This window comes from Pongo abelii, chromosome 2, assembly GCF_028885655.2.
Source record: "Pongo abelii isolate AG06213 chromosome 2, NHGRI_mPonAbe1-v2.0_pri, whole genome shotgun sequence".
In the NCBI taxonomy this organism is placed as follows: Eukaryota; Metazoa; Chordata; class Mammalia; order Primates; family Hominidae; genus Pongo; species Pongo abelii.
This window is the reverse complement of record NC_085928.1, coordinates 52,028,862-52,048,274: the sequence shown is the minus strand read 5'-3', so window position 1 is coordinate 52,048,274 and position 19,413 is coordinate 52,028,862. Positions and strand designations below refer to the sequence as shown.

The 19,413-nt window shown below is 35.9% G+C and overlaps 1 long non-coding RNA gene across 1 annotated transcript in view; it reads right to left on the bottom strand.

The window, feature by feature from the left end:
- LOC134760996 (uncharacterized) overlaps positions 1–19,413 on the bottom strand; it is a 384,162-nt gene that overhangs the window by 100,992 nt on the left and 263,757 nt on the right. The window lies entirely within an intron of this gene.

Below are 19,413 nucleotides of genomic sequence, written 5' to 3'. Positions count from 1 at the left end.
AGAATTAAAGAATGTTATAAAATTTGTATATTATATATTATTAGAGAGGTTAGCTGTTTCACCTACTTAAAGAACATACATAATTGAATAATTCCTTTTTTCAAAAATATACTTATTATGGTTATTCTAGTTAATTTGTATAAACATGAAATGCATGAATGTAATTCTAGAAATCTACTTTAAAATTAATCATAAATCTATCAGATATGAAATTTCTTATTAATTAACCTCGATTATAGTCACTTGTTTCATATTAAAAGAAACATGTTTAAACCAATTTATTATCTTTTATTAACCAGACAAAATCCTAAATCCAGCTAATTTGCAACTACTCTGATATACTTTAGGTATATCAAGTAAAAGGTAAAAGTAATTTTGAATTTATATCAACAGCTGACTAATTCATCTTTTATCCATCATTGAAAGACAGCATCTTTAAATTATGAAATAAAACAGTGTACAAGAAATGTATATACTTCAGGAAATACATTTTTAAAATACCTCTAAAAGTCTGTATGGCATCTGAACTTGGACACACAGCTTCTGTAGATAAGCATTTAATTATTCTCCATAATTATGATTTGTCTTCCATAATGCTAAAAAGCATTGCTTGTAAGGAAGTTCTAAAATGAACATGTTTCTCCCAATCACGTGTTAACTCAATCATTTTTCATTCTGACATGTCAGTTTCCTATATATAATCTCTAAAAGTTAAGTTTTTAATCCTAAAATAGTAGGTCACATCACTAAAAGAAAGGGATGTCATAAAATACCATCATCTATTATCTGACATTCTTTTTTCTAAAATTCCAGGCTGACTTTAGCTGAACAAGTTCTTAAATTTCAAATCAAACACCCTCTAAAGAATAAAATGACTATGAGCTCCTCACTCTGTATATTTAATTATGAGTAAAATTTTCTAAGTTAGCAAACTATGAACTCAAGTCATCTTTGCTAAAGAAATGGAAAATTTTACAGAAAGGGAGAAGTTGCAAGGGTAAGTATGGCTCCTGAAGCACTTTATAGAAGGGCAAACATTGTCGGGGTCCTAGGCTGGTGTTGAGGTTTGGCAAGAGTGAGTAAATAACTGTGGATGGAAAATTAGAAGAGGTAGTTAAGTTGATGTCAGGAGACAAATGCATTTTTTTCTACGCCACTCATTACAAAAGATTGGGTAAAATACTTTAACCTCTCCAAGTTAATTTCCTCATGAGTAAATGCTGAGCATACTAACTCAGAGTGCTGAGCAGATAATTCCTTTAGAAGGTGCAAGCAAAAGTATTATAAAACTTTAAATTATACACAAATGATAGATTTAATAATTGTAGTAAGTCATCTAGGGCTAACCCTGAATGTCCATAAATAAGAATCCTGCATCTTACCTACAGGGGAAAGAACAGGTTTATAAAGTTCTTTGTGCAACTTGCATAATTAGATACTTTATAAACACTTGATTATAACGTTAATCACACAGCCTACTGAAAATAAAGCACATTTTTCTATTTGCCCCTTTTTTGGAGATGAAAAATGTAGATTTTAAAAGCTAGATAGAATTTTTCAATCAAAACAGATTTACATTTATTAACTCTGTTTAAATATAGCACATAGAAAGAAGCTCTTAATCAGGCTAAAAATAAATTTAGTATTGATTGAAAACAAATTTTTTTACACTTAATAATCAAAGGCACAATATAACCTACTGTTTGGGTTCTTTAAGTCATTATATCCTAAAGTTTCTTAAAATTGATTTGTGCCTAGTAGACAAAAATATCAATTATGGCTCAATAATTTTAAAATGCTGTGTGTATAATATTCTTTTTCAGATGGCTAGAGAGTCCATTGCTTTTTAGCTTTCCTTCATGAGTAGTTTAGAAGTTGAGATAGCTTACTAACAAAGTAGCACATTTGGAAAAGGGTCAAATACAAGATTCCTAGAAATATGTGTTTTTTTATTTTGAAATTTATTTAACAAACTTATACATTAGGTTTCTTAAAAGTTGCTTATTTTGATTTTGGGAATAATTATCACACCAAACATTTATGTATATTAGAAGGGAGAGTTCTTTGTCATTCCTGTAACATGCAAATATCTGAAGTTTTCATTTTAATGGTTTATGCTATTCCTCTCTGCTCTATTTCCAGTGCTACTGGCCTAGACCAAAGAGTGTCCAATCAACTCAAGTGATGAAGCTCTAGGCCTGAGTGTTTCTTTTCTTTTACTATAATATTCCATCTTTTAATCCATCCTTTGCTTGATTCATAAAAAGTCAAATTTGATCATGTCACCTCTTCAATGCCTCTGTATTCCGTAGAAGATAAATTCTAAATGCTTCAATATGAATATCTTCAGAATCTGTTTTCAAGCTACCATTTCCAGGATCACTGTTGATCATGTTTATTCTCTATAGTCCTGTGTAGTTTAATCCCCAGCTGCTATGAAATAATTCCATGAGCACGACACATCTTTTTACACTGCTATATTTATTACATCTTTGTACAAGAATTACATCCTATGCCTAGAATAGTATTTGATGTCAACTCTCTTTAAAATTAACACCAATCTTGCCTTCCTATGAAGTATTCCCACCTTCCCCAGAAAATCTAAACATTTTGTATATACTACAATGATATTGCTGTTTTTTCCTCTTCAATTATCCTATACCATACAGAGAAATTATTCGATATTTGTACAATGTATTGGCTGCATCTATTGGGACTAAAGAGAATCTTGTATTTTCAAAAATAGTTAAAATTAAAACTTTCATACCAATATAAAATGAACACATATCAAAGAGTTTGTTTAATTCCTTAGTTAATAAGAGAATGACTAAGATTACAACTGATTCAAAGGAGAAATAAAGTGCCATATCTAGGTAGGTCTGACAGGAAAGCAAAAATGAATTTACAAATAGTTACAAAACTGGCTTTTTCCACTGGGAAAGGGACTGGGCATCAATTGCCCTTCCATCTGATTGTCTATGGACAAGATCACATGCCTTGCCATGTAACAGTTTAGAGAAATAAAAATAGTTCTGACAAAGTTGGGGATAATCTGGAACAGTGCGTAGACATCTGATAATATACAATTTTTTGCCCGTTTTCAACTATTTCACATTTTTTTTTCCTGGGAGTAGTAATAAAAAGTCTTTGAACAAAATTCACATTTGTTTCATGAAAGCATGTACATGCAAAACGACCTCCAAATGCAGAAGGAGCCAAGAAACCGAAGGAGCCAGACACATTCAGCTTGTCGTTATAGGGTGATTTTATTGGGTAATTTACTGACAAAAGTGTCATTTTGGAAGCCAGAAGCTAGGTAGATGTCCGTGCCATTATCCCCCAGACCCGGGGATTATACAACATAGGGAAAAGATACATGTGCTTCAGAGGAAATGGGTACAAATTGTATCTAAGGGCAGAATTTATGGTAAAGTATGTGCTTTTACACAAGAAACAATACATGAACAGGAAATCTCAGAGGCATTCCTAGAACTGTAATCAGAAGTCAACGTGGCAGATTATCTTCTCAGATGGAGTTACTTTAGCCTTCACATTTTATACGAAAGTATGTTAAAACAATGTACAAAAGCTGGGAAATCACGTGTCTAAGATCTTTGGTGTCTAAGAGACACGGTGCTTGCTCAGTGTCTGTGGGACCCTTGACATTATTAACTGGGATACATAGAATTTAGAGTACTTTTGAGAACATTAAAAGAATAAGTTACACAAGCATATAAATATGTATTTGAAAAAGTATTATATTTCACTGAATTTATTTCAAATAAATGATGATTAATTCTGAGGTCAACACAAGGCAAATAGGGCATTTCCATTACAAGGAGAGCATTCCTCCAGGAACGTCGTTCTAATCTTGATCACTCAGAACATTCTGTATTAGTCCATCCTCGCACCACTATAAAGAAATACCTGAGACTGGGTGATTTATAAAGAAAAGAGGATTAATTGGCTCATGGCTCCACAGGCTGTACAGGAAGCATGATACTGGCATCTGCTCGGCTTCTGGGAAAGCCTCAGGAAACTTACAGCCACGGCAGAAGGCAAAGAGGGAAGAGCACTTCACAGGGCTGGAACAGGAGGAAGAGTAACAGCGGGGAGGTGCTAAACACTTTTAAACAACCAGATCTCACAAGAACTCACTCACTATCATAAGAACAGCACTGAAGGTGCTGGTGTTAAACCAGTTATGAGAAAACACTGCCATGATTCAATCACCTCCCACACTGGGATGATAATTTGACATGAGATTTGGGTGGGGACACAGATCTAAACCATATCACATTCCTTTTCAAAATCTGATTTCAGCATCATCTTCTTAATAAAATCTAACTTTTTAAATATAAGATAAACATTGCTCCTTCCTCCTTTGTGATCCACATTATCCCTACGGATACTTCTGTTACAGCACAAATTCATACTTAATCCCCTGATTTTTCATTTGTCAATTTCACCAAGTTCCTTGAGGGTAGGCATTGTGTCTAATCCATCTATTTTCCCAGTATCTCACATATTTGTCGCACAGGTGATTTTCAGAAATGTTTAGTGAATATGTGAACAAAACGGAATAATATTCAGAATGATAAATTCATTTTTAAATATATTAATTGAAGCTTTCTTATTTTTGAGTGTTTTAATACGTCAAATTAATTTAAAGATAGCAATGATAAACATACTAGAGAAAATAGTAAAATTAACACCATAAATTTATAGGCCACAGTAACTAACATTTCTTATACTTCCAAGATTGTCCAGGTCATACTGTGAATAGATCTTTTGGTACAATAACTCCAATATTGTTTTAAGAATATATTTAACTACCACTAATTTGTAAACATATCGGTTAACAAGATACAACTGAACTTGCAAAACAGTATTTATTTAAAATTTTAAATCCATAATAATAAAACTTATTAGAAGATAAAATATTTTCTGCATAGACTTGATATCACCCTATCACACAGCTATAAGTAAGGCTCAGTATATCAAATAAAACTGGTTTAAAGCCTTGTCTAATATACTGTTGATTTCCTGCTTAAATGCTTCTTCTGATAGAGTTTGTGAGCTAAAGTTAATTATGAAGGGAATTATTGTGACAAATTATCTTGCATATTAATGGTTCTAGTTGTTATATCTAAAATTTATATTAACCTAAACTCTTGGGAATGAAAAAATGCATAATCTTTTCTAATGGGATTGGGATTGTGTGGCTCTGAGGCTGATGCTGGAAACTAATATCGATGTTTAACAGGGTTAACTGTCATTAATGATGTGCCTAGCTATGGGTACAGGTGCTTTCCACATTACTACCCTCTATTCTCACAATCATCCAGTGGGGAATGTATTAGAATCCCCTTTTATAAGTGATAAAGGTGAGGGTCAGAGACATCAAGCATATCTTCCAAGATGAAACAGATAGTGAATGCCCAATGAAGGTAAAGCTCAATGAAGGAAATACCTAAGACTATTCCTTGCACTCAAGCAGTGGTGAAGGAGGCACTCTGAACTTCTAACGCCTGGGAGTGTCTATATGCACGTTGGACCCAGAGCACTTGATAAGGGAAATTTATTGCCTTTTTGATTTTCCATATTCAAATTTGAGAAATTGCTTATGATAATTAATACATTAATTAGAGATGGAAATCTTCAAATCAGCCATATAATGTGACACAAAATGGCAAACACCAAGAAAAGCAGAAATTGATATTAATTAAGATTAAAATAGGCCAATGATAACTTATTAAACTATTTAGAAAACGGTAAATGAGGGCAGCTCTCAGACGGTAATGTAAGGCAATGATTCAACCAGTAAAACCTGCCCCTGAGACGCTTTGTGGCAGCCAGGTCAAGTAAGAAGTTCTTGAAAGGCTTTTGTGCTTTAGCAGGCTGCAGGTGACGGTCAACTCTCCAAGAGTGGAGAATTGTACGACTTTATTTGTAGAGAGAGAGCAGAGAAGTATTTGAACAATAACTGGGCTCCAGGGGGACTAGAGGGACAGCCACCTCTCTGTCTTTGTTTTGACATTCTTTTCTTCTGCTTCTAGATTCAGCCCTGGTGAGTCAAGGGGAGGTGGACTAGTAAAAAGTTGCACAGTTCGAGTTTGAGTCCCAGCCCATGGGTAGATGGTTGTTAGCTGTGCTTGTATAGCCAGATGCTAGTGTGTCACCCCTGAAATGCTTCCTCTTCTATCAGTGACGAGTTAGAAAACAGGCGGCACCCTCAAACGGAGGTACTTGAGAAGAATTTTATGAAGGGGATACTCTTAGATTTGTGAACAGGAACCCAAAAGGGACGGCATGGCCCCCAGAGACGTGCAAGAGCAAAGCTCTTAACCCTCCAGGCCTGAAAAGCAAAGAGGAGGGAGGGGCTGTGTGAACCTGGGGAAAGCTTACTTAAGTTCAACTACGTTTCTGGTGATAAACCTGTTCAATGGGAAGATGCTAGATAATGAAAGACATGGACTCTTAGTAGATAATGAAAGACATGGAATCTTAGTAGAGTTAAACAAATTCTCTATACAGATGAGCTGTAACTGACATGGGCGTGTGGTGGCAGCCTAGAGGTCTAGAAGGTTCTTTCCTTGGCTTTCAAGAGCAGGAGTGTGATGCTTCTTGATCTAGTGCAGCCAGGTTGCTCCACTTGCCCACTAGACTTTTCTCTTTTCCAAAAGGCACTTACCAGCCTCTCCTCACTCCCATCTTGGCCTTATTCTCTCTCACCAAAATCTACTCCTCCTATTTGAAATTAAAAAAGCAGCAGCAGCATTTCTGTTGAACTCACGGGTACAAAATAATAACAACAGCACAGCTGGGAATTGTGCTAGGAACTTTATAAGACTTTCTCTCATTTAATCCTCAATACAGCTTTAGCGTATTTTTCTAGAGGAAAAAATACTAGGATCATCTCCATTTCATGAGTTGGTAAGTAGAAAAGACTTTTGTCTGTTTTTTAACTAATTATACTAGTTGTTCAGGCCTTTATCCAAGCCATCTAAACCTAAGGCTAACTTCATCTCAGTGATATTTCCAAATAAAGATTTTTAAAATTTCTTTTTCATACTTTGCAAATATTCACTGACTCTATGAATTCCCAATGAAATTTATCTATAGAATGTCCATATTCCCCACTTTTTTTTTTTTTACAAAAAGGCCCACAGAAAACAAAGCTGTAATAAAATAAGACACACAGTTCATACAGTTTTTATTTAACATCTTTCAGCATTTTTTTATATGCTCCCACCCACATGTGATTCTCTGGCACATAATGGGATATCTGCAAGATGAACTCAGATTGTGATATGTAGCCAATAGAAGATAAAATGCTCAATTTATGGGTTACATGAAAATAACACTTTACCCACTAATTCACATGAAATTCTCCTTGTAGCTCACTTACACAGAAGTGGGAGAGCAAACACATTCTCTCAAAATATCAAGGTGTTCTATTCTGAGAACAGCAGAATTCGATGCAGGTGGCTATTGAATTAGCTATTAACAGTTGATTAGAAGGATATATTTTAGAACATTCTATTTCTCTCCAGAACAAAGAAAAGTCGATTTTAAACAGAACTCTCAGCTTCTAATAGTATGTGTGATTCCATCATACTATTTTGTGAAATAGAACTATAATTCAAACCTGTAAGTTAATGGTATTTGACAGAAAGGTACACATCACATTTTGCAAAAGAGCCTTGATTACTTTCAGTGCTTCCTCGTGGTAATAAAGCCTTGACAGCTTCCATTTCTCAAAAGAAAAGCTTTATTATTTTCTCCTCAATTCTAAGTAGTTACTTAACTTTAAAATAGTTGCAAGTAAACAGGAATTTCTTTGTTGAAAAAAAATAGATAAGAATTTCTTATTCAGTTCCTCCCAATCTACTATCGCTTAGGAAACTTAAAGTAACAAATGGGTGCAATTTAAAACTTTGAATACTTTGGAATGTTTTAGTTACCACTTAGAGACTGTATCAATCAGGGTCCAGGCAGGAAACAGATGGTATATACTCAAATCAGGTAATCTGAGGAGAATTTATTAAAGGCATTATTTACAAAAATGCAAGCTGTTGTGTGAGAAAACTGCAATGCCTGGTTCAGTACTGCGGGCAGGAACAGCAAGGCATCTTCCTACACCTACCACTAAACAGCAAAGAAAAGGGGGAAGCTGATAGCCTGAGGCGATCTCACTCAGGTTACTAGAACCATGACCTGTGATCTGTTGACGGGGGCATCCGATAGCCTGAGACAATCTCACTCAGATTACCAGAATCATGACCTGTGATCTGTTGATGGGGGAAGCTGATAGCCTGTGGCAACCTCACTCAGGTTACTAGAACCATGACCTGTGATCTGTTGATGGGGGAAGCTGATAGCCTGAGGCAATCTCACAGTGAGAAAGTAGAAGAAATCAATACCTTGGCTTCGCTTTCATTCCTCCTTCTGAGTTTTTTGTAGCTTTCCATTGGCCAAACCAACTGGAAGGCCATTGATGGAGTCCGTATCAGTCAACCATTCTGAGTACAAAGTAGGTTGGGAAAGGGTAGTAGCGTGGATCTGGGGGGGATTTGAAAGATATACAGGGGTACACTGTTTTAGGCAATCATTTAAATTTTTGCCTGTAGCTGATTTTTGCTCTTAAAAGACATACATTTGAGTCAGGAATTGCAATTTCTAAAGGTTGTTCTATAATTAAGTTATTCAATATATTTCAGGAGGGAAGAGTGTGATCCAGTTTGGACTCATGAATTACACACAGCTACTAAGGTATTTCAACAGTCCAAGACACCTGAACACAGTGTCACGCTGCCTAGAGAGCCCAAGGTATAACAGACGGTAGATCAACAAGTCAACCGTTAGACTTTTGGGCAGAATATGTGACCTAGGACATCAACCATCTCCAGAACAAAGAGAAACAATGGAAATCTACTGTCTTTTTCATAAGCCTCACCACTGGTCAATTCCATCACCATTATATATACATTACTTCTTTTCCTGCACAAACACCCACACCCATAACTATACAGGAATCGGCAGCACCCTTTAGATGACTGTATCATGGAAAAAACTTTTGGTTGTACAACTGCTTCAATAATTATTCTGCAATTTCACCAGTAATTATAAAGTGTACACATTTGGTCTCTTCCAGTCTCTTTGCACCTATGATCCATTTAATAAATTCAACAAATGTTGATCAGGTTATTTTTTCATGCCAGGCAACATCCTTTGTGCTGGGATAAAGCACTGAAGTAAAGTTCTATCTACAAGGTACATGATTTAGATAAGCAGTATTATTAAATAGTTGATTCAATAAATCTGTATCATGTTCATCAATCCGTGTTTCCTACACAGTTTTATATTCATCTCACGTGTGGTAAGATATCCTCCTTGCTTTTAAACAATTTATATTTTTGCAGAAAATACCTACAAGTCTAGGCATTATATTGCTCTCTCCTCTCTTTTCCTCTTTTCTTCTCCATTTTATGAATTATGAAACAGTAGAAGGGCTTCATTCAAGTGAGATAGAACATTGCCAAGTGAAGCATAACATGATATATGTGGAAAATATTGTGAAGATGTCCAAAATGTAAATGCAGATTTGCATTTTATTTTTATTTGGGAGAGTAGAGATGAGCTGTGCTATGCACATAAACATTGAAGCAGGCACTGATGCATGAATGCTTCCCTATTTATTCCATTTTCATCCACTGCAGTATCCTTGGATCATGTTCTTGTTTGGCGTTTTATTAGCAGGACAAGTGGTGGTCTGGTTTGAAGAATACAATTCAGTGTTTCTTTAAATCTTTTTTTTTTTTTTTTTTTGACATTTCTCGTTGTATTGCACCATGTCAAGTAAGCATGAACCACGGTGCACAGTATATTGAATTTTCTTCAGGTAGTTCAAAACCAATTAATTCTCTACCCACACATCATTTAAAGCACTAATTCCCTGTGAAGCCCAGCAAACTTCAAGCTGTACCTGTTCAGCGTATAAAGTTAAGGCAGTGCACCATAAACACCTGTTAAAGTTTATAGCCATCTGCTTCCTCAAGAAATCTAAATTCTAATAATATAAAATTAACAGATGGGGAAGAGTTATAACCTCAGCTTTGAAGAGGGTAACTGCAACCTTTAAATTAACATAGTGTCATTTTGCTGGTAATTGTTTACAATGGCCACAGGGACATAGCTCAACAATGACGGCACATTAGTGACATACTTTGCTTTTGTTCAGGGATAGCTTGTATGGAGAATATCTCTTGATTTCTAAAACTCTAACTCAAGGTAAATCTTCATCCTCTTAACTAAGGAACACGATAATTAAGATGTAATGCAATGGAGTTCAACGCATGACAGTCCTAAGAATAATGGAAAGATACCTGTGAGACTGGAAGTGGCAACGTTATGAATAAAAAAATAAAATTGGTAATAATCCACTCGCATAAGATTAAGTATAAAAATTGGATTTTCAGAGGAAACTTCTAATACACTGCATGGATTTTTCAGAAACAATTTCTCTTAATATTCACAAATAATTGAGAAGACTGTTGTGGCATAAAGACTGATTCAGAAAAAAAATAAAACCATTTATAAACCTCAGGGTTTGTTTTGCTTTGTTTTGCAAAATTAGCCTGTCTTTGTGCTGTTTTCTTTTTCTGATCATAAAAGTAATGCCTCCTCAATATAAATAATTCAATCCCTACGAATGCTTAAAGTGGAAAGTGGAAGGTGACCATGATTTCATGCTCCACAAACCTGAGGAAAAAACATCAATAAATCTTTTTTTTATTTTTTCAATTAATAACTCAAGAACCCCCATGCTAGTTTTGTAAGGGGTCCAAATCTAATGTGTGAGCTGGCTCCAAGCTGCCCACTGTTCACCAGGACTAAGCAGCCCCACTCATGGCTAGGCAACAATGTGAAGAGAGTGCCTGAATCTGAACACAGTTTGGTTCTATGATGCCTCTTGCCACCCTACTGTTGGATAATCTGATCCTCCATTACATGACAAAAGTGCTAGTCTACATGTGGAGATGCTTGGTGGTATGTTTCTGCATGGTCTGCTGTAGCCTTTGTTAATAGAGAAATTAATTTAATTCTGTCCTTCATCCCCACATTCTTTCGCTTGCTTAAGTTGCCCCCTACACTGGACATATTAATCTATTGCTTTTCTGACAAATTTGGTGCAAGGTACCAGAATATGTCACTCCCAAATATGCCTCTTTGACATATGAATTATTTTGAGCTAAAGGCCATTGAGAACCAGTGGATTCAGGAAAAGCTCCAAAAACAGGGCATGAGCTTTCCTTTTATAAAAAGTATTTCCATTTACAAAGTCATTTTCCATTTGTAAATGGAAATTACAATTACAAATGCATCCCTTTCCCACACCAGAAGAAGGAGAACTCTTAACAACCCTTGTTGATGGAAAAGGCACTGACCATACTTTTTCTTGGTCACCTTGCTCCTTCCCCAGACCCAAGCCCCTTTTCCTTTGTTTAGCCTAAGATTGTATGTAAGTCCAATTCTAACTATTCAGAGTTACTCATCTCTGAATGCTCCCATGTGTATGTGTGACACACACATTAATAAACTTCCATATATTTTTGTGTTGTTAATCTGTCTTTTGCTAGGCTAGTTTACAGGGCCCTTGCTAGAAAGCTTCAGATGAGTAGAGAAAAAAGTTGTTGGTTTTTTTTCCCTCTCCTATAGTGGAAATAAAGGAAGACTACCCACATGAGAACACACAAAGTCTAAGTATTTAGAGTTTGCTATACAGAGACAGTCAGCCACTATTGCTTGAATTTGGCTAAGACTCAAAGGTGGGCCAGTGAGTAAAGAAACTTTATAGTAGAACAAATGGAAGGTTTAACATGTGCCCTGACTGGAGATTATCGGCATAGAGAAGCTGTAGGCAGTCAAAGTCAAAGCGCGGCATTTTATCTGTTCGAGTTGAGACGCATATTTGCTTTCTCTGGTTGGTCCTAAATTGGAAGCGGGAACAAAACTAGAGAAGTTGACAGTTATTGACAGAGTGTTGATCATTTTGGACCAACTGCTAAAGAGGTTGCGGTTTGGCTTCCTGGACTGGTTGCTGCAGAGTTTGTGGGTCAGGTTTCTATTTTTACATATGGTCTGGCCATTATCCATTTGTACATTCATCCTTTCACGAAGTTACCAACAATTCAACAGCTTCAACAATACGGGGTTATTTTGTTGCAGCTCTGTAGGTCAGAAGTTCTATATGGGTCTCAAGGAATTAGGATCATCTGTTAGAAGGCTGCATTCCTTTCTGGAAGCTCTAGGGGAGAATCCATTTCCCTCACACTGGAGTTTTTGGAAGAGTTCAATTGCTTGAGGTTGTAGGACGAAGGTACTCATTTTTCTAGCTGGCTGTTAACTGAGAGCTGTTTGCTGTTTCTAAAGGCTGTGACATTCCCGGGGTTTGACTCCTTCCTACATCTTCAAAGCCAGCCAAGGTGGCTTTCTCTCACTTACTGCTATGGTACAAATAGGAATCTCATACACATGTGAGGAATGATCTGATAATTGGGTGTATGGATATGAATGCTTGGGTGGCAGACTGGGAGGGCTTTCAAGGTTGAGGCAACAGCCTGTTGCTAAAGAACTGAGGCCTGTAAGTACAGGGTGATGTTGATGAAAAAAGCCAAACTCTGTAAAATATTCAAAAGATTTATTCCAAGCCAAATGTGAGAATAGGACTCATAGCCCAGCCCCACTGAGAACATGTACCCAAGGTGGTTGGGGTACAGTTCGATTTCATACATTTTAAGGGAACAGAAGTTACAGGCAGACATCAATCAATACTTGCAAGGTGTATACTGGTTTGGTTTGGAAACGTGGGACACCTCAAAGTGGGAGTGGGGCTTACATGTCATAGGTGAACTAAAAGAATTTCTAATTGGCAGTTGGTTGAAAGAGACCTATCTAAAGACCTAGAATCAACAGAAAGGAGTGTCTGGGTTAAGATAAGGGGTTGTGGAGACCAAGGTACTTACTATGTAGATGAAGTCTCATAGATGGCCACCTTTAGAGGCAATAGATGGCAAATATTTCTTATTCATACCTTTAAAAGGTGCTAGAGTGTCAGCTAATTTATTCAGGATCAGAAAAAGACCTGGTAAGGGAAGAGGATTCGTTATATAATGTGTACTTCCCCTACAAGAGACCCCTTTGCAGAGCCATTTCAAAATATGTCAAAGAAATACATTTTGGGGTAAAATAATTTCTTTCAGGCTTGCAGTCTGCCATGTGATGCTATATGAAAGCCAGGTTGGAATTTGGCATCTTACTGCTGCAGTCTGTTTTGTCAGTCTTAAGATCTCTGTTTTCATGTTAATGCTGATCAATTGTGCCTAAATTCCAAAGGGAGGAGGGTGTGATGAGGATGTCTGATCTCCCCTTCCCACCATGTCCTGAGGGAGGAGGGTGCGATGAGGATGTCTGATCTCTCCTTCCCACCATGTCCTGAGGGAGGAGGGTGCGATGAGGATGTCTGATCTCCCCTTCCCACCATGTCCTGAGGGAGGAGGGTGCAATGAGGATGTCTGATCTCCCCTTCCCACCATGTCCTGAGGGAGGAGGGTGTGATGAGGATGTCTGATCTCCCCTTCCCACCATGTTCTGAACTAGCTTTTCTGGTTTCTTTGGAAACCCCTCGGCCTAGAAGAGGGCTCCGTTCAGTTGGTTGTGGTGCTTACAATTGTACTTTGGTTTACAGTGAGATTCAGATATTAAGAGTTGGTGGGAATTTCTAGAACTTAAAGTACAAAAAGGAGTGGCAGAAGTCAAAACTGCAGTGGTCATCATAGGTAAAACCAGGATACTTACATTGTTCTCAGAGGATTTAAGATATTTTCTCACCCTTTGCAAAAATAGCTGGCACATCAAGTGTCCATATGCCCAACAAGATTTCAACACATCCTGGCTCTAGAATTACTTAGAGATGAATTCAAATTCTATTTCAGCCATTCACTTACTGCATGACTCTGACCAGTTAACTTCATGAATCCTCTATTTCCTCACATGTAGGATATAGAGATAACTGTGACTTCCACATACGTTTTGAGCATTATGTTAAAAAAAAATACCTTCACTACTTAGGAAAATAAACAGGTTACTGGTAATAACAATAATTTGATTTTATGTTTAAAGTATAGTATATTATATCCAGTCCCAGATGCAAATCTAAAGAGAGATTGATTAACTCAGTGGATTATCACTCCCCAAAAGGAGAAAGGCAGTCCCAGATCCAAATCTATAGAGAGATTGATTAGCTCAGTGGATTATCACTCCCCAAAAGGAGAAAGGCCTTGTTGTCACTCAGCTGGGTACAACAGTATAACCAGCGACTTAACTGAGGCTGAGGTCACAATTCAATTTGCACTAGAGGCATCCAAACATGTATAAAGCACTGTAATCATTAAACAGAAAGCCATCACTTCAGCAGACTAAATTTAGATGCATATCATGGGGTCTATTTTAAATCACAATATGTTATCTGTTTACTTAATACCTAGTTAGCATTTATAGTGAAGTACATTGTTTCCTCCAATTTACTATTAATGTCACATATCAATTTATTCAGAATGGTGATTTCTGGTTTTATGACCCTTAGGAAAAGAGCCGAATAAAAAGACATGACAATAACATTCTTATATCTCAGATGTAATTATATAATATAATCTCCAATTTTCAAAACCTGCTTGAACTTTGCCAGTTTTTCCTTACAGAATTTACTTTTATTCATGCAAAAAGACAGGAATAAGACATTAAGCGAATTATAGTTTACCTCTGAGAAATCTCACAGCAGAAACATGAATTTTAGGATAAAATTATTATTTAGAGTATTTTCTCTCATTTTTCATTTCTTAGACTAACCCTTTGAGATGTGGATGTTCAGTCACTTAGGATCAATAATAACTAAAAGCAATCCAAACAGAAATGTTCCTGTAGGAATTCTTGAGAAATATATATGTGTCTCTCTCTCCCCCAGTAAACACTCATCCAAGGTACAGCTGACTATACATCGGGGAAAATAGGAATACTTATTATTTTATTGTCATGGATATTATATAAGGCAATGATTATACGATTCTTAGAATAGTGCCAGGTAAACACCAAGAATTCAATTGCTGTTAGACTTTAAGTCAGTATCATCAGCCTTACTGCAGCTTGCACCATCGATAACCATTTCTTCTGTTCGAAACATTTTAGCTTCTTGGCTAAAATGGGAAATAAGAATCAGGTCCTTCATAGTAGGAAGAAAGGGAAGTAACCTGTGGGGACTCTCAGAGTGAGAACAGGAAAAGGCACTGATGTACCCAGGCTCCTTGTCTGTGACAAAGAGTGTGTGCACATTGCAATCCTATGAGAGGGTATTACACTCTTTGCTGGGGTGGGTTTATGCGGGAAGGGAAACTTCTTGAGGGTTCTAGGTCCCCATCATGAAGTCCAGAGTCTCTGACCCTGCCTTATAAAACTAAGGATGTGGCTAAGACGTAAGTGGCACTTCCTTAAATCTCACACCCCTTTGCAATGCACAACTTGAATGCCTGCATCCATTTGCAGCTGTCCTTTGCCTCTGCCTAAGAATAATTACCTTAGAAAATGCTGCTGAACAGCAGAATAATAATAGGCATTATAGGCAGAGAGATCTGAGTTCAAATCCTTATTCTTCTCCTTATTGGCTTTGACAACTTGAACTGTTTAACTTGATGTCTCCATATTTCATGTGTGTATCTACTAAGCATCCCCTTCATCCTTTATGTGCCTATTAAACTCTCTAAGAACTCCTTTCAACACAGTTATGCATCTTCTCTTCTCTGAAGGCTTTACTGGTTTAACTGGGCACAAATAATCAAACTCTTCTATAACCACCACTATATAGTCTGCATACATTTTAAATTCATTCCTATGAAATTGACAATATCCCACCTCTTTTTGTCTAAAGGATTGGCAATCTTTTATATTTGATCCTAATATAATTCCATAAATAACACTGGTTTTGCAAAGATTTGTTAAAATGTCAGGTGATCTGTGAGTTCCTCATGGACAGGGACCATGTCTTATTTAAAATATAAAGCAGAATTTTATAATGGCTTAACTACATGTTTATATTCAGCTTCAATAATCTTTAGCTGTAATCTAATTTTTCTGTCTCAATTTCCTTATCTGAAAAGCGAATTCAATATCCCCAATACTCAAGATGTTTGCAAGGATTCAATGAGATAGCATGTGAAATTTTGTTTTCAAGGTAACATCATTATATCTTTTTAATTAATCCTACTATTGTTCTTCAGTGAGATTAAGACAAGTTGCCTGACTATTCACAAATGTAAACATGGGGCCCTTTTTGGCAGGATAAAAAACTGACAAACTGATAACAGACTGAACTCAAATATTAATGAACTACTGCTTTTTATGTCAGCTAGCATGGTGACAAAAGTCAATCTTTAAAAAATCACACTATAGGCCTGGCGCGGAGGCTCACACCTGTAATCCCAGAACTTTGAGACCAAGGCGGGCGGATCACGAGGTCAGGAAATCAAGACCATCCTTGCCAACATGGTGAAACCTCGTCTCTACTAAAAATACAAAAGTTAGCTGGGCGTGGTGGCGGGCGCCTGTAGTCCCAGCTACTCAGGAGGCTGAGGCAGGAGAATCACTTGAACCAGGGAGTCGGAGGTTGCAGTGAGCCGAGATTGTGCCACTGCACTCCACCCTGGTAACAGAGCGAGACTCCGTCTAAAAAAAAAAAAAAATCACATTAAAGTCAGGTATTGATTAGATCTACAGTCCTTCCGGTATTAATTTGCTGTTTTGTCTTAATTTATATAGTTTATGACATAAAACTTAAAAATATATGTCCTCAGGGACTATGCAGACAGCAAGAAGACTCTTGAATGATTTGTATTCCCATATTAAATTTGTGCAGGAGCACTCATAAAATATAATCCAAATAAAAATTACCAGTGAACAAGTCCAGCTTTGTCCTCACACTATATATATATATTCCATATATATATATTCCACAGATATTTATATATATATTCCACAGATATTTATATATATATTCCATAGATATTTATATATATATTCCATAGATATTTTCATATATATATTCCATAGATATTTTCATATATATATTCCATAGATATTTATTATATAGATTCCATAGATATTTATTATATAGATTCCATAGATATTTATTATATAGATTCCATAGATATTTATTATATAGATTCCATAGATATTTCTTATATAGATTCCATAGATATTTATTATATGGATTCCATAGATATTTATTATATGGATTCCATAGATATTTATTATATGGATTCCATAGATATTTATATATAGATTCCATAGATTTTATATATAGATTCCATAGATATTTATATATAGATTCCATATATATTTATATATAGATTCCATATATATTTTTATATATATATATAAAAAGAGAGAAGGTGAGATTCAATAAAACCATCTCAAAAACTAAAATATATGCTAAACAATAATGAAATTAGGAAAATATTCTTTAAGCAAAACAGGAATAACAATAGAAAATAAAATGTTAGTCTTTCACTAGAAGAAGAAGAAACACCCCCATAATGAAATTAATATTAAAATAAATGTAGAATTAAACTTGCATTACTAGATTCAATCTTTCAATTCTTGTTTTAATAATAATTATCTTAGGAAATGCTGCTGAACAGCAGAATAATAATAGGCATTATAGGCAGAGAGATCTGAGTTCAAATCGTTATTCTTTTCCTTATTGGCTGTGAGAACTTTAACTGTTTATTTAACTTGCCTGAAACTCACCTTCCTTATTTGAAAAGAGGATTGTGATAAAAAATAGTGATAATGTGTATAACAGTCTTAATTCTGAAAATAGAACACATAGTTCTTCAATAAAATGGTAAATAGTCTGGCCAGGGTCTCAAAAAGAAAAAAAAGAGGTCACATGATCAATTAATAATCTGAATAAAGGTTGCCAGTAAACAAGTCCAGCTTTGTATTCACACAACATTTTCTAGGAAGATAGTTCCCATTTTTTGAAAGCTTAATATATGTCTCACTGACAAATGTCTGATCTTTACATTCATTAAGAGTAAGTTTTGAAAGATTTTCCCCTATGGGCGTATGCCAACAACACTAAATGAACAAATTATTTTCTACTTGCAACATAGATAATCAGGAAGGAAGTGAAAGGGAACAGAGTTAATCATCATCTATAATTGTGCCCTAGAACAAGGTAAGGCTGGGGAATCAAAACAACAGCATTTGATAACAGAAATTTATATCGTGCCCAATATTCTGTTTGGACAACTAACAGATGGTAGTGGCACCATTCACTAGGAGAATGATTGCAGGCCAGAAAACTACTTGCAAGTAACAGGACAGGCTTAGATATGGACACAGCAAATTTAAGCGGACTGGAGAATAAAGTAAAGTTATCTAGTAGCTAGCTGTATGTGTGGGTTGAAAGAGCAGAAACATACCTGAAAGTGAATACCACCAAATACAAAGACTTTCATTGGTTCCATGGCAGTAGGAAAGAGTGATCCCAAGTAAACATGGCTACAAGATAATTCTTACAGATAACCAGTATTTTGACTGACGGGTTGAGAAAGTACCTCCAAAAATGGTAACAGGTGAATGGTCACAAATCAGTGTAGATGGTGCTACAGAAACCACTCAATGAGAGTGTTTTCATGAGAGAATGACCCTCAGTGTTAAATGCTACTGAGAAGTCAAGTAAATATAACAACTGAACTTGTTCACCATATTTATTATTGATGACCTTTGAGAAAGCAGTTCAATAGTCTGGTAGAGAATGAAGCTGGGCAGCATAAATTGACCTATGAATGAAAGGTAAGAAATACAGTAAGTATAAGCAGCTCTTGTAAACACTTGGCTGTCAAGTGGAGGAAAGAAGAGTAAAGCTGTAGAGAGATGAAATAGACAGATCGTATTATTTGTTTTGATAAAATGAAAAAACTTAAATGTGATTGAATAGTGACAGGATGGTACCAACACAAATTGAAGTTATTACAATTCCTAAGTAATTTATCGTGTGGGAAGAAAGAGATCCAGACATAGAGAAGTTAGCCCTAGATTAAAGGAAGAACAACTTCTGCTTAACAGGAGGACATGATGGGTATAAATGTAAAAAAAATACTTTTATGACATCTGTGTGTGTGTGTGTGTGTGTGTGTGTGTGTGTGTGTGTGTGTGTGTGGTGGAGTGCTGGACGCAAAGTTTAGAGAATTCCTGAAGATTTTATTTCTTCTATAAATTAGAAATTAAAATAATAGTAAGGACAAAATTGCTAGGAAAGGAGATTTTATTTTTATTTATTTATTTTTATACCAA